The following is an 8136-nucleotide window of genomic DNA, read 5'->3' on the forward strand; positions in this document are numbered from 1 at the left end:
TATCGATTTCCTCCAGTTAAGAAGAGAAAAACGTCCACTCGTATTGATGACGCATTTGAATCCCAGCATCACTTTGATACAAAAGAGGAGCAGGAGAGAATAACTTCATTTTACCCACTCCTAGACTCAATGATTGCCAGCATTGACCAGCGATTTGAACAGGAGACTTGTAAAATTGTGACTGCAATGGGAAAACTACTGAACTTAGACATTGGCAGGGACGATATGAGAATCATTGCCAACAAATTTAAAGTGTCCGTGGAGGAGTTGGAAGCTGAAGTCGGATTGCTTCAGGGTTATGACGGATCTGTTCCTAAGGTAGCACTATGAACACCACCAGAGAGTGGCTTGATTGGCTAAAGGAATCGGATCAGTCTTCCATGTTCCAGGTCTTTTACAAATCTATTCAATGCTTTGCAGTCTTACTTGTTACAAGCTGTTCATGTGAAAGAGCCATTTCGAAACTAGCACATGTAAAAAACAAACTAAAAAGTACAATGTTCCAACAGCGCCTCGACTCACTCATGCTTTTGTACATTGAACAAGAATTGGCTTCATCAGTTAATTACATGTGATTGATGTGATTGAGGAATTTAAGTCCATAACACTTGGTGAGCGACGTCTCATTCTCTAGGACAGGAAGATGAAGAAACCTTAATCTGTTTTGGTCAATTTGGGTTAGCTCATTATCTGGTTAAAGATAAAGATCATGAAAATTGACTGTATCTTTGTATACGCCTTTTATCACTACAGCAAAAATTTTGTGGTATTTTGTGTCTCATTTTTTAAGTTTGTATTTTTAAGTAAAGTTTAGTTGTTAACTAAACTTATTTTTTTTTAAATTAAGTTTTAGTTTCTTTAGTTTGTTTGATAAATAAAAATAATGTCCTTTATGATTAAGTATTCAATAAATGTTCGCCTTAAAAAAAAAATTCCCGAGTGCACACCTTAATAAAATGTGCTGTGCACGCCTATGTCCACCTCCCATGAGAGACAGTAGCTATGTTGGTGGTAGAAGCTCTCCTGCTGACATCACACTATCTACACCAGCGCTTAGGTCGGTGTAATTTACGTCACTCAGACGTGTGGATTATTCACACTCCTGAGCAACGTAAATTATACCGAAGTAAATTCTAGGGTAGATAAGGTCTGAGATGCCTAAATGAGAGGTTTTGAAAATCTACTCATGCTGGAATTCATGATAGTCAGTCAGTGGGTTATGAATATGCAGCTTCTTATCTCTACGTGATTGGTTCAAATGATCAGATATAGTTTGGTGGTTCAAATAATCAGATATAGTTTGGTAGTAGCCAAATGTAGTTATTAGAACTGGGCACACAATGCAGGATTATTTGTAAGCATTCCCGTTTTTCAAGGAATTTGCTTCACCTGTGTTCACACCCCTTTTGTGGTCACTTTTTACAAATCTTATAAGAACAAATTTACCAACATAAATATTTACTAACCAGCAAAATGTACGCAAACATTACAAAATATAGAAAGTGAATTTTTTACTTATAATCCTGAGTTTTCAGGCCAGAAAGCTTATTCTAAGAGTTAAAATGTACCATGTAATCTACGTGTTTGGCTAAAACAGCTCAAATTCCCAATTTCAAATATCAAATATTCAAAGCAATGTGCAAAGTGAACAATTTGCAAGCACTGCACAGGCTGAAATATTTGCATAGTAAAATCTGTGAATTATTTTGAGCAATGAATATATTTATGGAAAATGTGATCTCTCTGCAGACAATTCACAAGCAGCAGAAAGAGCTGTATGTGATAACTAAAATACAATATGTACTGTAAATAATTCATCCAACTCTACTTGTTACCAGCTGATGATGGCCATTTGGCATCCTATCATATGTGAAAAGGGTTATGATCTCAGTCCAGTTCCTGGTGGACAGGTATCCATATGATAAAATAGCACCATTCCAATTGGAACTAATATCCACCCTTTGACTCTCAACAGAGAGGCAAGAGGTGAAATTCTGGGCTGATTGAAGTCAATAGGAGTTTTGCCATTGACTTCACTGAGGTCAGGATTTCACTGCCAGATTCTATAGACATGGAGGCCGAACTGTCCTTTTTTTCCCTAGTGAGTTGAGGAGGGAGGTATGTTAAACAATACAGTGAAACTTCCGCAGCCAGTGGTATACCATTTCTGATGTTTAGGAGAGGACTTCACCCTATATGGCAAAGAGTAACCACCATCAGAAGAAAATCCATTAAAATTTTCTTTTTAAAGAAAAGTTGCAACTACTCTTTCAGATGTTACTACATATGAGAGAACTCTTTTTAGAACACACATTAATTTAGGGGGGTATGAAGACATGAGAAACATTCTAGGTCGCTGTAGATTATAAACCAAAGGGAAATAAAAGGAAATAGAATGTAAACAAATTTGGACAAAAGTAGTTGTAAGAAAATATAAAATAGCACATGGTTTTTCTACGTAGTCATGCAGGGATTTAGTTACATTTACTTCTGTGGTACTTTGCTTTTAAATGTTATAAAGTATTACATAATTAGTAATATGATATGGGGATTTTATGAAAGGAGAGTGCAGTAGGTCACAAAATCAGGAAGAGCAGCTGTAGAAGCTACGTCTAAATAAGACATCACCAGTGCTCATGGCAAAAAAAAGAAAAAAAAAAAGAAATATAGCAATGGAGAATGTTTAGGATCCAGACGTTCAGTTGGTGAGGTTCTTGCTCTAAACTCTTGAATTGTGTTGACAACTTTTGGGGTCTTTCTACATTGTAAAAACAACTAGGACTTGTGAGCTGGTTTCCACACCATAGTCCCCAGCATAATTAAAGTGAGATTCCATCTTGCTATGTTCTAGCCTACAGGACTTCATCTTGCAAACACATAGGCTGGGATTTTTGAAGAGGCCACAGAGAGTTAGGCTCCCAGCTCTCAATGAAAGTCAAGGCTGACGAAACTACTCTTAAGCCTTTGGAAAATATTAGCCTTAGGCACCAGGAGCCAGATTTAGAAACATATTTAGGTGTCTAAAGATGTCAATAGGTGCCTAGTGGAATTTTTAGAAGTGCCATAGGGGAGTTTCATTGGCATTGACTTTCACTGGGAGTTGGGTATCTAACTCGTATAGGAACTTTTGAAAATCCCACTAGATGCCTAAATACCTTTGAAAATCTGCCCCCAAGTGTGACAGAGATGGCAATTTCTTGTGATATCTTTAAAAGACCCTATGGTATTAAGTATATGTATTATTGTGGGCGCTGATTGTATGTAACTTCTTCATGGAGAAGATGGAACAAGGATTGCAACCCCTTGGAGTCCATTGTTTTACATGAACGGTGTATGTATGGCTGTTTCCCTCCAGAAGGGAGGGCTGCCACAGATCCTCCAGGAACTAAAAACAGTGGGTGGTGGTTAAGGCAAATCACGCAGGTTGTAACCTCCTCAGAGAGGGACTATATCCTAGGGAGGCCCTCATATACTAGTTCAAACTGGATTCTCCAGAGACCAACAAAGAAAGGACTTTTGGATAAATAGCCTGAGTTTGTTGACTCAGGGCCTTCTCTTTAATCCAGCAAACAGACAGAACCTTCTATTCAAGCAAGGCAGGGCCCAATCCTTATGGAAGGACTTGACCTTTTAAGACCCTGTAAATCTGGTAAGCTTTTAGCATGAGTGCAGGTTCTTTTATTGATTGTATATGTTTTCTTTGTAATGTTTTTGCCTTAAGAATAAATGTGCTTGCTTATAAAGAGCTGCATGATAACTTGTAACTGCTGGAAATTACAGCTGTTCATAGCCTTTGAAGAGAAAGCAAAAATCAAATTCTGGCCTGTTTAGGCAGTCTGACTTGCTGGGGATATCACTGTATAAGCAGAGAACTGTGCAATCTGGAAAAAACCCTGTCAGCAGGGAGAGACGTGGATCTCTGCCCAAGATAAGTGATGGCTAAAGAGCCTAGAGTGGATGCCTGCAAGGGACTGCAGACCAGGAATACAGGTGCAGTAGCTCTGGAAATATGACATTAAGTTACTCAGTTGCTTACGTGTTTTCAGGATTGCACCCAGGGATTGTACTATTGGTTAGAAATATAGCTAGCATGGTGTGGTGACATATTTTGTTCTTTTTAATTTGTAATCAATCAAACTAGACACTCCTAGAAATGGAGAAAGATCTTACATAAACTTTGGACGTTCTTTATACTTGCAGATAAAAGTAGCACTCCATAATAACTTTATATGGTTTCTTCCAACAAGACCTTTCAGAAATTGTTAAAATTGATTATTGCCCTAGGACAAATTATTCAAAGTTTATTTTAAAATAGTTATAGTCTGTGATTAGTCCTAGGAATTGGTGTGCATTAAGGACTAAGGGCTTGTCTATATGAACATTTAGTTTGTGGCAAGCTACGGTGTGAATCTACCCCCCACTAGCCTACTGCATACTAACTGTTTCAGTGGATCCTGCTGACTCTCACTAACAATTTGTTAGTGTGCTTTATTCTACTCTTGTTTCAAAGCAGGGTAGATCAAAGTCTAATGACAAACTTAATGCATGTTAGCAGGGTCCCCAAGAACCTATAGAATGAGGCAGACTAGTGAGAGCAGATTCACGCTCCAGCTTGCCTCGAACTAAATGTTCATGCAGATAAGCCCTAAGGATAACATTTTCAAAAGCATTGAAAGTCAGTGGGATTTATCTTTTTATGTGCTTAAGTCACTTTTGAAAATGGCAGGTAGGCTCTTAAGTCACTTGGGCACTTTTGAAAATTTACTCTAAATCGTTTACCAAATAGTTGGTGTTTTGCAACATAGCTAATTGAATTCTTAAAAAGCACTGACACTGAAGCTCCAAATGTGGTGACATAAGTGCGGCCTTACCAAATTCACGGTCCATTTTGGTCAATTTCACGGTCATAGGATTTTAAAAATCATAAATTTAATGATTTCAGCAATTTAAATCTGAAATTTCATGGAGTTGTAATTGTAGGGGTCCTGAGCCAAAAAGGCATGGGGGAGGGGGTTGAAAGATTAGTGGATGGGGTTGCGGTACTGCTACCCTTACTTCTGTACTGCTGTTGGTGGCAGTGCTGCCTTCAGAGCTGGGCAGCTGGAGAGCGGTGGCTGCTGGCCAGGAGCCCAGTGCTGAAGGCAGAGCTGCCATCAGCAGCAGTGCAGAAGTAAGGATGGCATGGGATGGTATTGCCACCCTTACTTCTTAGCTGCTGCCTCCAGAGCTGGGTCCTTAGTCAGCAGCCACTGTTCTCTGGCCACACAGCTCAGAAGGCAGCAGTGCAGAAGCAAGGGTGGCAATACTACCTCCCCACTAAAATAACCTTGCAATCCCCCTGGAACTCCCTTTTGGTTCAGGACCACCAATTTGAGAAATGCTGGTCTCCCCCGTGAAATCTGCACAGTATGGGGTAAAAGCATTCAAAAAAACAGATTTCACAGTCGGAGACAGATTTCATGGTCATGAATTTGGTAGGGCCCTAGACATAAGTGGTAGCGTTTTTGTTGCTATAAATCAAAAATGGCTGCACCAGTTTAATTTTCTTTCAAATTTGGGAGAGATATTCAGTACTAGGCAAAGCTCATATAAACCAGATCTCAGCCTCCTGCTCTCTTCCCTCTGCACCATGGGATTTGGTGGAAGGAAAAATCAGCATCACCTCTGCAGGGATCCACACCTACTCACGGGAAGTGGAGTAGTTAGGGGCCTGATCCTACTCAAGCTGAAGTCAATGGCCAAACCTGTATTGACTCAAATGGTATAGGATTGGGCCTTTAATGCCTACACAGAGCCTGAATTGTCATTGCATTAATCCTTATCTATTTACTTATTTAGATTGTAAGCTCTTTGGACAGGGACTAGCTACTGCCCTCTGTTATAGTGCCTAACACAATGGGGCCCTGATCTTGACTGATCCCTACTGCAATAAATACGATTAATAGTAATAACTCCAGTTTTATGTTGGTGCATCTCCATTGAAACCAATGGTGTTACATTGGTGTAAACTGGAGTAATGTATTAGTGAGCGTGGCCCATCATCTGCAGTAATTTACACAGGTTCCCCTTGTGCAGCTTGGAACTCCCCTTCTCCTCCAACCACCCCTAAGGGGATTTCAGGGTAGTCACAGTTGGGGGAACACCTGAATGAATGGCACTGTGCGGGGCCTCTAGCAGCAGTGGAGTCAAGGGACCTCAATAAAATAAACCTTTGCCTCTAGCACATTTCCCCTGTAACTTTCTGATTTAGGCGGTAGAGCTCACAGCTTCTTCTCCAGGAGACAAGCCTCACCCTTATAACAGAAGGATTTCAGGGAAACTCTGCCAATTGAAATGTGACTTTACACTCACTCACGTGGAAATAACTTGCCTAGGGAAACATGGGGCCTAAGGAGTTTGGAAGGAATTTTTTTTGGATGAGTTAGAAACCTCTGAAACAGGACTTTCTAATGCAAGTATCCTCTCAACCTTATTATACACTTACTAATGCACCATTTCACACATCCATGTTTATACATTATGGGCCTAATTTTTTCCCATGGATACATGGGTGCAATTCCCTCTGAAGTCAGCAGGGACTTCATGTGCGTATGTGAAAGCTGAATCAGCCCCCTGTGCATGAAATACTTGCGAATGACTGTTTAGAAGAAACAGCCACTTTTCCTGGCAAACATTTAGATAGTTTAGTCAGTGACCTTAAAAGTGTGGTTAACATAGGGGTTATAGAGCAATACAAGCTCTCTGACAGCGGGCCTGCAAATTTTGTATTCATACAGGAAACTTCCACTGAAGCCAGATGTGAGTTTTGTGTTAGGTCTGCTGGACCTTTTATTAATATTTAGATCATTAGAAAGGGAGATTAGGCTGCAAGGTTCCTGTATTGTTCAAAACATAATCAAGATCAGTGGATGATTAGGATTCCCAGCATATACAATATGCACATTATATAGGTCACCAGTCTGATACTGCAATAGTTAATTAAAATAACATAGTTTAATTATTGGACAGAGTTTTCCAACCTGGATGTCTAAAATTAGTCCCCTAAACTTTTGATTACCCACCTAAATGAAATCTTTGGCACTCACATTCCTATTGATATGAACTGCAGATGCTCAGTACATCTGAACATCAGGGCACTACTACTGAAGTGCCTAAATATGTATTTAGGAGTCTAGTTTTAGCCATAGAGGTCTGAAAATTCTGGCAATTGGGGTTAATCTCCCATAGAATGCTTTTGGCAAAGTTGATAAAAGACAACCAAACATTGTTGGTCATCTGTACTGTCTTCATAAAATATTTTTTTGCAAGTTCTGCTGATTTTATTTTCTCTTAAGGGGTGAGGGCTTTTCCTAATAATTATTTTAACTTCAGCTGAAAAGTAAGATTAAAAAAACAATATTACTCCAAATTGGGGAAAGGATCTAGTTCTATCCTGAAGGGCTTGTTCTAACTGACTTTTTTCACATTGAGACAGCGCTCTTTCTTTCAAACTGGGAAAAGTGGAAAGGGTTCCAAATTGCCATTTATAATTAAACTAAATCAATATGCAACACTTTTATATAGCCAATGAAACTTCTAACTTAGTTCTCTATACCATCATTATCATCCTTGCTTCTAATGAACAATATCCAAATCAGGCCTTTTCTGGGAAATATTAGGGATACTTTAGATGGCTATGCTTAACCGTGGCTAAAGCTGTGAACATCTTATCTTGCTTTGATGTTTTAGGCATCTATAACTGTGATAGCTGCAGATGTGAACAGTGTATTTAATTGTTAATTATTCCTGAGTTCTTGGAATGTGAGTGCCTTCGATTCACACTAAAATTTTATTTTAGACAGGGTTGTATTATAAACCAAAACCTAAAATTGCAAAAAAAAAAAAAAACCCTTGACTTTAATTACATTTAAATTTCAGAAGATGGCGTTGAAGATTAGCAATTAATATTTCTAAACACTGTACATATCCTATACATAGAAAGCCAAAAAAGTCAGTGTGCGATGATTGTTTTGAATGTGGTCTTTAAGAACAGAGGATGTGAATGTCTGTTAAAAATGTTAAAAACGGGCTGGGGGAGGGCTGCTACATGAATTGTGTGTGAAACCTGTAAGATACAGTACTAAACGACTTGTTGCT

This window comes from Malaclemys terrapin, chromosome 2 (genome assembly GCF_027887155.1).
Source record: "Malaclemys terrapin pileata isolate rMalTer1 chromosome 2, rMalTer1.hap1, whole genome shotgun sequence".
NCBI lineage: Eukaryota > Metazoa > Chordata > Testudines > Emydidae > Malaclemys > Malaclemys terrapin.